Source organism: Salminus brasiliensis, chromosome 4 (assembly GCF_030463535.1).
Source record: "Salminus brasiliensis chromosome 4, fSalBra1.hap2, whole genome shotgun sequence".
NCBI classification, from domain to species: domain Eukaryota; kingdom Metazoa; phylum Chordata; class Actinopteri; order Characiformes; family Bryconidae; genus Salminus; species Salminus brasiliensis.
The window spans coordinates 23,953,561-23,969,642 of record NC_132881.1 but is presented as its reverse complement, the minus strand read 5'-3'; the positions used below and the strand labels follow the sequence as shown (position 1 = coordinate 23,969,642).

Genomic DNA, 16,082 nt, shown 5'->3' with positions numbered 1-16,082 from the left:
GCTTTTGTACGAAGTATTAAATAGAGTTCAGTAAGCTTGTTCAATACGTTTTCCGCCCGGGTCACTTCTCATTATTACACATAACGTCATCTCTGGACGTCTATGGTTTGATTTCTTTGCATGTGTGGATTGGACAAGCTGTTACCGACATCTGGTGAGAATGTCATATCAATAGAACCTTTTGAAATATATTTACTTAGAAAATTGATGACATGTTGAATACTTGAATACTAGTGGTTTTCCTGAAATGCTCCAATCCAGAGAAACTTTCGGAGTCAGAAATGCTCACAGTTGGAGTGATCGGAACCAGATGTTTGAAGCGTTTATTGCTTCTAAAAGGAACCACACATACGGTTTTTAAACTAATGGGTTACAAATACGCTGCCTGAAGTCCGAGATGCCATTTTTGAGAGGTTTTGGCTAAAGCCCATCCATGGACGGAGAGGTAGGCTACATGAATGTCCTAAAACAGCCACAAAACAGGCTATATTTGTGTTGGAGACATTGTGACCCTTGGTTCCTATTACAATCAGCGTGAGAACATTTTTCTACAATGAACCATTTCACACCTAATGACTCTGAACGGCTTTGTTTACATCTCAAACACTGAATTATGCAGATTTAGTGTGTGTGTGTGTGTGTGTGTGTATGCTTTCTCACAGGTGTAAAGGTGCACCACTGCATTTCTACATCCAGGATTTGTAACACTGGCACTAACCACCTTCTTCAATTCAGCAAGAGAAAACTCGTCCATTCAGCAGCTCAGGAGCAGCAAAACAAACATTCACCCGGTCTCAATACACTCTACATATAATGAAAAGTGTGTTATTTACAGATCACATCCCATGACAGTAATTCAGAGAGAGCAAGGAGAAGAAAAGGGTGCAGGAAAGACGAGGCGGGAGCACTGTCAATCAAAAGAGGGGGGTGGCAGGGTATCATGGCTGGCCAATGATTTGTGTCGGACCGGAGTGGCAGACGGCCAGATCAATCTAGGCCGCACACAGGCAGTAATATGAAGACAGATTGGCTTAATTCTCTGCTGCAGCATCGGAGAGAAAATGGGTCTGGGGACTCTTTAAGGCTGGAGCCAGACAGAGTGGAGAAAGAGAAGGAAAGCAGGGGAAGGAGAGAGAGACGGAGAGGCTTATGAAGGAGAAGTAGGAAGGAGGAGAGGTTGCAGAGAAAGAGCCTGAATCTTTTTTTTTGGAGCTTGCTCATTCTAACAGGTACAGGAAAATGAGAAGGTGACCTTGGGCTTACATTATATTAATGCACAAAAATACTAAAATAATAAAAAGCCCGAATAGGATGTTTTAACGAAGTTGGCTGACATCACAGGCCTGCTACTACAGTGCCCACTCCTGTCCCGTGCCCATTGATTAGCAATAAAACCCCCTACAGTGCCGGGCAAAAAACACCTTAAAATACTGCCAGGCCTATAGCCTCTAATTTTCCTCCACCATAACAATAAAAAAGATTGATTCCTCAATTCCAGAGCTCAGTATGAACAATTAGGAGAGCAAATGCTTTGATAAGGCCCCACCACCTCGCCTATGCCTTTTGAGCCTTAGGATGGGACATGAAGGACGCATCCTGGGACAGAATACAGCGGATATCCACTGACGTATCCTGATTGAGGTAAAAAAAGGCCAGATCCCTGTGCAGTGGAGGAGGATTATCCAGCAGATCAATGGCCAAATTGATTCTGCAGAGCGTAGTTCATCAGGGTTGACCAGCTTGCTGTAACGCAAAGAAATATGTTCCCCCCAGTCTGTCTGGTCTTATTAATCCCATGCAAGCAGAGTGTATCTCAGAAAAGGCTGGAGTAACATAGAAGAACATCACACATATAAGACGAGGGGGTGAAAAATAAAGGCAGGAGCAGGGGGTGGTGATGTATGTTATCAACCACAAGATGTGTTATTGAAAACCGGGCAGTAAATGGATAGCAGGGGAAAAGATGGAGATAGGTAGGACCTGAGCAACAACAAAAAAAAGCTGCCAGGGTTGCATTATTATCGCATGTTTCAGGCACGATCAAAGCTATTGCAGTTCCTCCCACAAAGACGAATGGGAACACCATGCAGCACTGAAGCTGAAAACCACGGATTCCAGGTGAACCTTGCATGTTTGACTCGAAATCCTAATAGAACTACAGCCTTGAAAGGTCATGCAGTGCAATATATATATAAGACAATATCGCACCTAGCTAATTTCTACAGACACCCAGCTTATACCAACCCCGCTGCATCAGGTTACATAGAAATATTCTTTACTGAGCTGGTAAACTGACTGGCATACCAAATGGTGATGGTGGCTTTGGATTTGAGTGCTTTCCTGTGTACTGCAGGTCCATCAGAGGCCCAGACCAGGAAGAGAGGCAGATCATTAACACTGCTAATTAAGTATCAGGCCAGTGGCCTGCAGCCTAGAGCCAGGCTCACATGAGAGCAGCAACAGAGGAGGACATGCACACATGGCTAACCATCACCCACTAAGTCGCTATAGCACAGGTTCAAGTATAGGTGGTTCGTATTGGACGGCCTTTAGGTTTTCAGTTTAACTCAATATTCTTTTCATTCCATCAGCAAACAGAATAACATCATGATAAATGACTAATACATGCAGAGGCCTATCGGAAAAAAAAACATGAAAAAGTGGATTCTTCAAGGGTTTTTTTAAAAAAAGGAACACATATTACCATTTGAATGCTTAAATGTTTCTTTGCCTTGGGAAAACTGTTCCCCTCTGTGGTGGAAAACCTTTTACAGGGGCTGACTTCATTTGGGGACCCCCAAAAAAATAAAATAAAAAATAAAAAAAGAATGCGGCCACCTGGACACATTCTTAAATTCACCTATTCATGCTCTCTTGCGACTTGTTACATCAACTTGACTCTCGCCGGTACCTTAGAGTGGAACACTGTACTTACACTGTGAACCTCAAACAGTGGTGTGTTCCTCATTCTAAAGAAAATCTGGCCAATTCCAAATCCCTCATTTTCAACAGCTAGTACACGACATGAAGGAAATGAATCTGAAATGGCTAAAATGGTAGGTCAGCCCTGCAGGACAGAGAAAGGTTGACTGGAGAAATCAGAAGTGCATGGAACTCAGGGGACAGTGGCACAGTAGCTGAAGGGAGGCTAAAACACCTAAAAGGCTGAAGGCTAATACTACACCAGTCAGAGAAGTGTCGACTTTGTACTAGGCAAGGAGGTACCAGACTAAAAGCTAACCCAACTGTCTAGCGACAATCTCAGATAATTATAAAAGAAATAAGTTTGTTTGTTGCAGTGCTAGGCTGAATTGAGCCACAAAATACATGAAAATCAATGACATTAACATTTTGCTTTGAATTTCTGCAGTAAAAAGCATAGACTGGATGGTAAGTCAGTTAGTCAGTTGACAGTTTAAAGTTCAGAAGCAGGTGAAAACCTGGCCGGCAGGAGCAATCTCGGCCCTTCAGGACTGCTTTGAGTGCACTGCATGGGACATTATCAGGGAGGCTGCAACTGAAGGCGACTCTGTTAACTTGGAGGAGTGGAGGAGTATACAGCATCAGTCACTGGCTACATCAGCAAGTGTATTGATGATGTCACTGTCTCCAAGACCATCACCACACGCCCAAACCAGAAGCCGTGGATGACTGCTGAGGTGCGTGCGCTACTGAGGACCCGCGACTCGGCCTACAGAGTGGGTGACAAGGTGGCCCTGAGGAAAGCAAGAGCCAAATTGTCACAAGCCATCCGAGAGGCATGATACAACTGTGCTGGGTCTCATCAGCAAAGAACAAGACCAAGGAAATGGTTGTTGACTTCCGGAAAACAAGACACGACCACTCTCCGCTCAGAATCAACGGCTCCTCTGTGGAGATCATTAAGTTCCTTGGTGTCCACTTAGCGGAGAACCTCACCTGGTCCATGAACACCAGCTCTCCAGCCAAGAAAGCCCAGCAGCGTCTCTACTTCCTCCAGTAGCTGAGAAGGCCCGTCTTCCTCCACCCATCCTCACCCTCTTCTATAGAGGGACCATAGAGAGCATCCTAAGCAGCTGCATCACTGCCTGGTTTGGGACCTGCACAGCCTCTGACCGCAAGACCCTCCAACGCATTGTGAGGACAGCTGAGAGGATCATCTGAGTCTCTCTCCCCTCCGTCATGGACATTTACACTGCCCACTGCATCCGCAAAGCAACCAGCATTGTGGATGACTCCACCCACCCTTTACACAAACTGTTCTCCCTCCTGCCATCAGGAAGAAGGTACCGCAGCATCCGGTCCAACACGACCAGACTCTGCAACAGCTTCTTCCCCCAAGCCATCAGACTTCTCAACTCCAGAGACTGAACTGATCTTTTTTTCTGTTCCATGCACACACACACACACACATGCACACACACTCACACTCTATAGTTAATGTTAAGTCAAGTCAAGTCATCTTGGTTATCCAATGCTCTTCAGTTCGTGACTTTCTGATTTAATACACAATTAAGAGCTAGGTCAGTCCTTCCAGATAACAGGTGACGTTTACAGGTGTGCACTATTTTTGGGCACTAGAATCTTCAGGAATCTTTAAGCCACCTTAATCAATATCGTACCCATTATTATTAGGAATGTCAGAAATGGTGACATTATCAACATCAGGATCATCTGTGTTTCATAGGTTCATCATAGGTTTCTGAAAGCTATCTACATTACATCCCACAATTTTACATTAAAGTATTTAATCAAGGCTTTTACTATTATTACATTAAAGATTTTTTTTTTATATATTTGAATAATTTTAGTAACTTTTTGGGTGAACAGGATGATACAAATGTCCAAGAACTGTTTTAGTAGCAGGTGCCATATTATTTGTGTTGTTTGGTGTGTTATTATTATTCAGGAATGATATCTGGAGGATGTCTGCACTGCACGGTCTATTATGTTTGAGTTAGTGGACGTGTTACAAATTGCATCTGAATATATGAAGTGCATCTGCAGTAATGCATCCGCACAATAAAAACGTCATGCAGCACAGATTTACCTTTCCAGACCTCAGGGAGTGATGAAAACACTCGCAAAGCAGAGACAAATAAAATGGCAGATATATGTGTGTTAGTGCATTCTGCTAGCAGCACCTCACACCTTTTTTTAATTAAAAAAGCAAACTGCAGATCATCAGATCCATCCTGCTCTGAGACAAGAAGACCACATTACAGAAGCCATTGGTGCCACCGTCTCACAGGATTTGTTTAAATAACTATACCCTCGGGGCATTTTTATACCCAAGTGGCAAACCTACAAACTCAAACAAGCCGTATGGGAAATGCATTGCCAGGCCTAAAAGCTTATATCTCACTAAAAGAGCCGCATTCATTCCCCCAGATCTTTCAGATGCACTAGATTTGCTTTCCATTTCCCCACTCTTTTTCCGCCACTGCCTCACCTGCGTCCCCTGTCCCCCTCGCTGCTGCCGAGGCTGCCGCTGGCGCGTATTTGCATGAGAGCCTGTGTAACCAATTCCAATTTCAGGCAGAATTTGTTTTCCAGGCGCCATCCTCAGGTTTTAATTATAAAGTGAGGCATTCGGAGAAAGCGCCCAGTGCGTTTCAGGTGGCTATTCATTTGCCTGTGCAACTGAACCATGAAATTATTCGCAGGTCTAATCATTGACTAAACAATAAAACATTAATTCAGGGAAAATGGATCAAAGTGAGGTGCTCAAAGAATGGGATTGGGGTCCTTGGGGTGCAGTCAAAAAGCAGTAGGGGCACAGCGAGACATGCCGAGACATGCACGCATACACTTGCGCCCAGCTGGTTTTACAGGTATGCTCTATCAGGTGCGTGCAGATTGCAGAGCCTGTGGGAGCAATTCCAAACAATAAAAAAAGCTGCATTTACATAGACATTACAATTCTGAGTAATCCTGAACACTTCACCACACTTACTCTCAATTAGACCTGCACTGGAAAACAGTTTTCTAGCCAAGACAGGTGGAGTGTCCCACTAAAAAAGCTCATTCACATTCTCAGTAGGGTTGTTTCTTGTCATTTTACCAAGGCTATGGATTTTTTTTATACTGGTTTATCTTTACTAGTTCACTCCCCTCACCAAAAGCACACCAACACATCCAGCCCCATCCAGTACCACTGCTGTTTCTAAATATTTCATTAGATGGGCACACTGGTCCTGAGCCGAGCGAATCTTAAATCATTCTCAAGGTCGATCACTTGGTTGCTAGTCACTTGATGATCACTGGCCAGATGCTGAGAGCCCTTTACAGCCCACATCAGGAAAAACTGTGGGCCCATGCGGCAAAGGCCTGCTAATTTAGGCTGGCCATCATCTGTTCATTAAGTCAATATTTGGTTAGACTTGCTTCTTGCTGTATATATATGGCACTCACATACAGTATCTAGATTAATAATGGAGGGAACGGATACCATTAAACTTACAAACGCCCTACATTTATTTATTTATTTATTATAAAGGGTGGCCTTTAAACTGAAGTTTAGTAGCTTTTAACATAGGGATGTGTACATGAATGTGAAATTGCTGCAGAAGCAAGTTTCTAAACTGCCATTTTTTGCCATTCACTGCTCTGAAATGTGAATTTTAAACACTGATTAAAAAGCTGTTTGGTTGAGCTTATCATTATTTATTTATTTATTTATGTATTATTCTTCCCTACTTGCATGTGTTTCTGCTTTGAAGCTCTGAAACTTTTCAAATGTGCAGCTACTCAACCAGTAAATGCTGTTCTTTCAAGCTTATTGTATCTTATTTGGGAAAAGATATAAAAAGTACAACCTATAAAACGTGGAACACTATAAAAGTCAGGATTTATAGCCATATGTCGAGTTAAGTCAGAGTTGGTATCAGTATCTGCAAATGCAAGATCTCTACAAACATGGTTTCTTTAAGGAACCTAAAGTGGTTCTCCTATGGAATTCCTCAAAACACCCATTGTAGCACCTTTATGTTTAAGAAAGCAGTTACTGCACGAAGCTTTCATAATTTACTTATTTCTATTCTTATTGCCAATCCATGTGTCTATACACTTTCTGAACCTTTGAACCAACTAAACCAATCGTTACAAAATATTAATAACTGTTTCGAAGTGCTCAAAGCGTCACAGGCTGATGCCACCTGCTGGTACATGTGCATCATGTCCCATAAATTGATCAGCTTATTTTCATTGTAGCCAATTTGTCACTGCTCCTTTTTAAGCCTAGTTTTTGAGAGCAGCTAACTACTGAAATAAAACTCATAATCTTCATAAAATTCTCCACTTAAAATGCTTCTTAAAAAATAACAGCAGCAAAATCAAATATTTTGTTCAATCACAAAAAAGGCTTCAAAATCCTGGTAGGCCTAGTTTTACTTGCTTGCCTGCAATACAAGCTAGAAGTATTACGAGCAAACGCTTGAGTTTCCATTCTCACCATCTCGCATTTAACCAGTTCACTTACATCACTCCCAATTTCTAAATCAACAAGGTGACGCTGACTGATGTTTCTCATTTAATGTTTGAAATCAATGAAGAGCGCTAAGTGGATTTTAAACGATTTTTCAATTTATTTAAAGATTTTTCACTGCTGAGATTTAATTCGTAGCTCCTTTACCAGCTGACACTCTGTTAGGCCTGCCTTTGTGAACTGGCATTATCAGAGACTGATGTGAACTCGTCAACCCTCCAAGGTGACCAAAGGACAGACAGTAAGATGAAGCAACGTCTCCTCCCTTAAGCGCTTTTTCAGCTCTATCAGTAATTTTGACTGACAGTAATACACTCATTATCCTGACCAATTTCAGAGAGGGATGTAGTGTCTTCCGCCATAATTAGGCAGCAGTACCCACCCAGTCCAGTGGAGTATCTGTCTCCTTCACTCGTTTCCATCACACTTCTCTGTTTATTGCTAGTCTTTTTTGCCCCCCCATTTCCCCCTTCTCCCCCTTCTCCATCCATTTCTCTCATTCTCATGACAGCTAGCTTGGAGATATGAAAACTCGTGATTGACACGCCAATTTCCTTTCTGCCAGCATGTGCCAAAGCCCCGATTTCTCAAGGTCTCTTTTTTCCCCCCGTGCCTCAGGTGAACCCAATAAACGAAAATATGACTGAAAAGACGTATCGGGCTCGGGATAGATAAAGCACCAAAGGACTCATTGAATATTGATGTGTGATTAAAATGGTTGTTGAATTCCTTCGTTTTCACCTACCAGGCAGGTAACATTTCATTTCTTTCTTTTTTTATTATTACTATTTTTTAACATTGTCATGAGGCCACTGACTAGAGAACGACTTAAACGATGGTTCAGGGACGAGTCATATGATGTGTGACAAGTACATCATGTTAACTGGGAGATGAACTGTGTCTTGTACAAAGTGTTGTTTCCAGTTCAGTGAAGCCAGGCTGAACCTCCTAAGCTCCTGTAACAAGGCTAATCACTGAACCTGAGGCTGTAGTTCACACACTGCTTGCCACGTTCAACAGGCCTACAGACCCTTCTTTTCCCATTTACCCTTCAAATATGCTTACTGCTCACTCTACAGGACACAGCTACCTTTTTGGTAGATCATGCAAGCATTCAGTTAGAGACTGTGACTTGTTTTTTTTCATGCAGCAGTCCTCCTCTAGCTCTTCACCAACAGCCTGTTTCTGATCACTGCGGGCTGGCTGTATCTAGTTGGTGGACCATTTTTAACCCAAAGTTGATTTATTTGGACAGGATATATTTGGCGATACACAACTGGATCAGAGCATCTCCAAAACAGCAGACAGACAGGTCTTGTGGGGCTTTTCTGATATGCAGTGGGCAGTACCTACCAAAAGCGGTCCTAAGAACAACCGGTGAACAGGCGACAGGGTCATGGGCACCTAAGGCTCATTGATGCGATCCACAGAGGCCCCACCTCACAACATACAGGACTTGAAAGATCTGCTGCTAAGGTCTTGGTGCCAGATACCACAGGACACCTTCAGGAGGTCTTGTAGAGCTCATGTCTCAAACGGTCAGATCTGCTGTGGCAGCACATGAAGGACCTACGTAATATTAGGCTGGTGTTATTTATGCTATGGCTGATGGCACATTTCATAGACAGAGGTGTACATTAAGATAAGCATTTGCTTTACACTAACATTTCCACTGTTTCACACACTCCTGATCAGGCAGGGAAGGTTTTTTACAAATGTGAGCACAGAACATTGCCACAGAGTAATAAAAAAAAAGTCAATTTAGCTATTAGTTGGCAACAGCTATGCATGGTTCTCCAAAAACTGGTTTCAGCCACTTAAAATATATAAAAAAAATTGCTCATATGGATAGGAGGCCAATGCACAAAAATATCCGGATATGTATAAACCTAGGCCTAAGATCTTCTTGGAGTTGGTTCCAGTTGTTTGTAGCATTGAGAACTGATCTTACTGATCTACTGGGCTGAAATTCTTTATGCACATGTATTCTGGACTGGACTATTCAGTGATTTATAGACTAGTAGCAGCACTATTTAGTAGCCAGTGTGGTGAATTTGGAAGCAAGAGTAATGTACTCTCCGGTTCTCCCTCGGAATTCCAGATGTAGCCTACTTAATCAACTGGCAGTTCAGCATACAATATCCATATCCCATGACCAATAAGATCAGTAATACCTTCTGACCCATCAACAGTGAGGTGTCTCCTCACTGTATTCTTTACTGTACTTGCCTGCCTTTCACTTTTAGTTGGATCCAAGATCATCTTACTTACACTTACAGCAGCTCTCCGCTTACCTGCACAGCTTTTCAGATCAATGACACAAGCTGGACTCCTTCTCTGACCTGTCCACACCCCCCCACACACACACACACACTTTCCCCCTGAGCGATCAGCTTAAAGAGGAAATGCTGACTTCAGCACGCACTGCAGTTCACCAGGGCTGAACCAACAAGTGCCTAGTGCAGGCACTGAGTAAAACGGCCAAGACAAATGTGGATACATATTAAAGAAAATTATTCCTAGCCCACAGTCACTCCAAAGGCAGGAAAGACACTTAGCTGCAAACGGACAAAAATCAATAGCAATTTATTCTCTCCTTGGACTCCAAACACAGCGAGTAAATAATCCTGTCCCCACATGCTCCTGTCCCAAGAGTGCACTGGCGTCTGTCTCCCCCTCTCTCAGTCTCTGCGTCTCTCTCTCCCTCTCTCTCTCTCGCTCGCTTTCTCACTCAGTTCATGAGCAGACCTGCCTGACCCCACTGATCACTTCCACTTTGAGCAGATATCCACTGTCACTCCAGTGCTTTAACACACTACAGTCGAGAAAAAGACTCAGTATGCAAAGCTGAATACCCGGAGCTTCCTCCTGATTTCCTCCAGACTCCAGGATTATGGACTATACCACAATAACTTTGAGTTTGAGATCAAAATATGAAAATCACTTCAAAATAATTTAGGAATGCAAAAGGCTTGACACCTCTTGATGTAAATACCAGAAAATAAAGTCTGATCTGATCTGGTATTCAAGGTCAAGGATCTGGTTCCAATGCTTTCAGGGTGGGCTGGTTGTTTTTTTTTTTGTAACTATTTTACTCCCAAGTCATTTCCAATTCCCAGCCAGTAGTTAGGACTCCAATCACACAACACTACCAGCGCTAGGAGGGTGCAGACTAGCATGTGCTTCCTCTGAGTCGCATAAGGCCAGCCAGCATATCTTCTTGCACTTTCACTAATGCAACGCTGATCTTTAAGACCAGGTTTGGGCACCGCTCTTCTACAGCATCCAGCCAAAACACATTTTTGGAAGCCTACCTTTGTTTCTGGTTTAGTAACAGCATGGTTCTCCTGTGGCGCAACAGATAACACCACTACCTGCCAGTGAGCTATTACACCATGTGGGAGACTGGGGTTCGATTCCTGGTCTGGGTGATTGCTGTGCTGCGCTACACCAATAAGAGTCCTTGGGCAAGACTCCTAACACTAGATTGGCCCACCTCTGTAATATAAGTAACCTTGTAAGTCACTCTGGATAAGAGTTTCAGCTAAATGCCATTAATGTAATGTAAATGCAAGTTAAAACTAACTCGGTGGAATATAACATAAGTTGGTATAATGTACATCATGTTGTCACAGTCAAACAAAAACCTCATATCTCCAAAATGGCAACTTTACAGAAGAATTATTTTTTTTAACTTTCGATGGAAGTCAACGTAAATAATAAAAATTTATTACACCTTTTTTATGTTTACACAATGTAAATGTGACCATGACAATATATAAAAACATGCATATACTAGGACTCATGTCTGTAAATAAAGCCCTGTCTACGTAAAACCATTGCAGTATAAAAATATAATATGTAAATGAATAAAATATCCAAAATTATATAGCAAAATGTAGCCAATAAAACAATAATAATGATAATAATAATAATAATCATAATAAGCTATTCATATAGCTTTATATTTCACAAACCCAAGGACGCTTACAAAGGGAAGAGGGAGGAAAGGAGGAACAACATGTCAGCATTTTTAACCCTGAAAATCTCAATCATATTTCATCTCTAATGCAAACAATAAACAAGTTTTCTTCATTTATTCATTTAGCTACATCTTTATTTTACCATTAAGTGTCCCAACATACAAAATATCTTCAAAATAAGCTACCTTGTCTGGTTCTGCTACTGTAATTAAAGCCATTTTGTTGACTACATGATGTTTACATCTGGCTGTGCAAGCAACTACCTCACCCTACTTCACAACTACAGCCCCCTTCAACATAAAAAAAGTTCTATAAGGGTTCCTACAGCAATGCTGTGGAGGAAGCAATGTTGATTCTGAAGGCCATTTGATTGAAGTGTTCCCTAAAAGATCCTAATCATAAACGAGATGAGCAACAGGAACCTTTAAACTATGTAAAGATTGGTCCTAGAGCCATGCACCCAAGCCAAGAATAGAACCACTTTAGAAACCTTTACTTTTCAGTTTGTTCACAAAGTTTTAGGTTGCATATGGGAAAACAGCACAAATATACGTATAGCTAGATACAGCACTACGACTAAAAGCATGGGAAGACAGGCTGGCAGGAGCTCGACGAAAACAACTGCCTGTTTCTCAGACCACATGCTGGTGTGTGATTCATCACGGAACACTCTCAGTAGATCCATTGGAAACAACAGGCATTTGCTCCCCATGTGCCCTGTGAAATGTCTGTGATTTGTAATTCTGCAGTTTTGTAATTGTACTCATCTGCTAACTACAGCTCACAGAAATGGAACTGCGTAATGTTCATATGAGGTAGGACTGGGCAATATGGTAAAAAAAAAGTAATATATCACGATATTTAAAGACATTTTTCACAATACACAATATTTATCATGAGACATGTAATCACAGACTAACACAGCAGTATTAACAGATCTTTAAAAACCACCATTCAGATACTCTCTCGTCCTGAATACACTGATTTTTATTAAACATCTGCTGCAATTTGTCTAATTAAACCAGTCTAATTACACGCTTGCTAATGAAACCTGCAGCTGATCAGTGATTATTAAGCACTAACGATATCTTCGATACGCTTAGAAAAGGATATTGTGTATAACATATTATATATAATAAAATATTAGCATATTGCCCAGCCCTAATATGAGGCACGCTAAATAACTGCTGTTTTCTGATGGGCATATTCCAACAAAGTCCAATGCAGACTAGATATAGTCTATACGTGCAAAAAGTTTGTGGACACCTGCTAACCACAAGCTTCTTCTAGAGTCAGGACTATTCCTTTTTATTAGGAAGTATTACATTCATCCCCTCTTTTGCTGCAGTAACACCCTCTACTCTTTTTACACTAGATGCTGGAACATTGCTGTCAGGATTTGACTGCATTCAGCTACAGGAGTATTAGTGTGGTCAGGTACCGATGTGGGATGAGAAGTTCTGGATCATAAATACTACTCCAGCTCACTCCAAAGGTAATGGATGGAGCTCCATCTATGCAGAGAAGAGCTGTTCCACTGCTCCTTCTCCTCAACCCAATGCTAGGGGGCTGTTCACCTCTCTAGCCTACACTTGGCATTGCTTATGGTGGCCTCATGTGTGGCTGTTCCGGAGTGGCCAGTTCTAGTGGAGACTGTGCAAACAGTGTGAACATGATGGGACACATGTTTCATCAATGGGTGTACCTTAAAACATCTAGTTAAGCCACAGCTGTCCACAACTGTATTGGAAAAAAACTGCCACTGCAATATTTTTCGTTCTGTGAAATTTATTGCGATATTAAAAATACAGCCAATTTCACCAGGCGTCAATGTTCCAACAGGTCATGATAAATAACAATAATTATTATTAAGAATGAACATGAAATGAATTAACCCTTGAGTCTACGAACATGCCAACGCATCAAACGCAATGTTTCTCAACGCCTACTAATAACTTTGCAATGATACAGCCCAGACATGTTCAGCGTTGTCCTGGGTTCAAACATTTCTTGAACCTGTAGAGCTCGCTCTTTCCATTACATATCATTCCCTGATCGCACATCACTCACATCCAGAGTTACGAGGCTGTGAAGACGAGTCGAGATGCTCAGCTCTGCCTCTCGCCATGTCTAACTGGTGGATTTGTGTTTAGGGAGACATGTACGCAGTACTAGAGACCCAGACCTGAGTAAAAGTATGAGTGCTCCATCATAAAAGTGACTTAGTGTAGAAGTAGAAGTGATCGTTAAGCACCATACTTCAGTGGAAGTACTAAAGTATTCAACATTTTTGGTACGTAAGTATTGCAAGTAGTTCATTCTAAAATGTACTACTTAAGTACTGAAAGTAAAAGTGCAACAGACATGACAGAGCTCGTGTATATGGAGTCTTCAATGAACTCTCGGCCATAATACAGGCTAAACAGAATAGACTCAACCTGCCACATACAAGTGTTTCCTATGTAAAAACAATTGAAGAGAGCAGCTTAAAACCCTGAGCTTTACTCTCTGCAATATGAACTACAGCTAAAAGATCTCAGGCCATTAGGCCACATACGAGCATTTGAAGGTGGTGAAGATGGTGTTTCTTCTGGTGGTTCTTCTTTCATCTCTGAATAAACTAACAAAAGGAGGAACGACAGCATGCACGTTCACGGCCTGATCGCTTGTTCTGTTCAATATTAAGACAGCTGTATATCTGTAACGAGTAACGATGCAGCACATAAACAACATAAAGGAGTAAAAGTATTAAACTCATCTAAAACATGTAGTGAAGTAAAAGTGGAGGTAGGAGAAGAAAAATAATACTACAGTAGATGCAGATACAGTATTTTAGTACTTAGGTACAGTAGTGAAGTAGTTCTACTTCCTTACCACACATCTCTGTGTTTAGATCACCTGCATCTCATCTGTAATTAGTGGATTCGTACGTCAGTTGATGGATTTGGGTAAAACCAATGAACAAATGGACACTCAGAAGCTCGTCTTCTGGATCTGGCCTGTTCTAAACGACTTTTTTAATACACTCCACTACTTCTGTGAAGCTTAGACTCTGCTAAACCCGTTTTAAGAACCGAAGCAATTCGTCCAGGCTTTGACAAGAAATGTGACAATTTCATTTATTAAAAAAAAAAATGTAAAAAGTGCACTGCTTATATGAAAGTGCCATTAAAGATTAATTTAAAAAAGATATGCAACAACCAAGAAAACACCTGACTCCAGAGGGTTAACGATAATGCAATGTGTTTCCAATATTGGAGTTAAATTAAGGATATTGGGCATATTGCATTGCAGTGATTACTGCACATGTGTCCCTAATGCTGATCATATTGTACAGTCCCAATCCAGGCCATTTAAAAAGCTAAACTGGCTAAATAGAAGGGGCATTTGCTTACTTTTGGCCATATAGTCCATCAGTATATAGTCATATAATTTGCAAACCAATATTCCTCTTTTTTCCCCAATTGTAGTATGTGGGGGAAAACCCATTCTTCCAAAAAAAACAAACAAAAAACGGTCTATTCTGCCTGTAAAAATAACGAAGAATCCAAGAGAGAACGTGGTTTTACAAAACTGCAAGAATTATTACTGTTGCTTCCATCTAAAATCTTTATCAAGCAACCTGTCCTCTTACCCGGTGTTGTCTGACCTCTCCAGTCCAGTAGTGTAAATTTTAAGAAGCACTTTTTCACACAGACAATGTTAGCCCAAAGTATTGCATCCCCAACAAGCTCACTGATGCCACTGCATTACACTGCTAAACTGATCCCACTTTTGTGGCACATGTGTGATATGCTTGGTAAGGTGATGTACATCTCTGTGCACTAAATACACCAAGAGGCTGAGTCAATATTTAAAAAAATAAATAAATAAATAAAAAAGAAATCAGGTTTATGTGAAGATCATTGGGACAGATAATGTCGCCATTGCGGAGAACGTGTAGCCCGAGGCTGAAGGCAAGCTGTTCGATGCATTCTCATTCTCTCAGACGAGCACCAGTCAGCTCTCACAGACCAAATCCCGCCTCGCAGGGATCAGCGAACCCTGAACTGACGCATCCGACACACTCAAAAAACCACAATCAATATGTCTTCTTCAGAGTCTGCAGCTCTTAAGGCCGCTAGCATGGTCCACGCTCAGGAAGGCCTGCTGAAATTCTCCTGTATGACGCAATGGAGTATCACAATTTGGAGCTGGTGGCTTTATATAAAATTCCAGTTCTTTGCATCATTTGCTTTGAGTAGGACTCTACACATTGCGTATACAGTGACTTATGCTGCTGCTGCCTACAAGTCCTTCTCGGAAGCTCCTACTTATGACGTTGGAGCTTAGAAGTATGACACGGTTTTGTCTAGAAACCCTGTGAAAACATGCTATAGAAATATATTTGACACTACTGCAACAAAACAAAGAGCAGAGTATGGCGGTTGCTCCCAAAATAGTCCCAGTTCTTCATGGTATGGCTTTTAGGAACAGTACTTTCAGATTCTGGTCCATGCTGATGTAATCGCATCACATGATGATGCAGATTTTTTTTTAGGAGCACAGAATCTTTTTAACTGGATTAGATTTGAATCAGGTGGTCCTGATGTTCATGAAAGTAATTTAAGATGAACATCAGGACCACCTTGTTT

General features: G+C 41.6%; 1 protein-coding gene across 1 annotated transcript in view; it reads right to left on the bottom strand.

The window, feature by feature from the left end:
• Positions 1 to 16,082, bottom strand: part of prkn (parkin RBR E3 ubiquitin protein ligase) — a 125,071-nt gene that overhangs the window by 107,939 nt on the left and 1,050 nt on the right. The window lies entirely within an intron of this gene.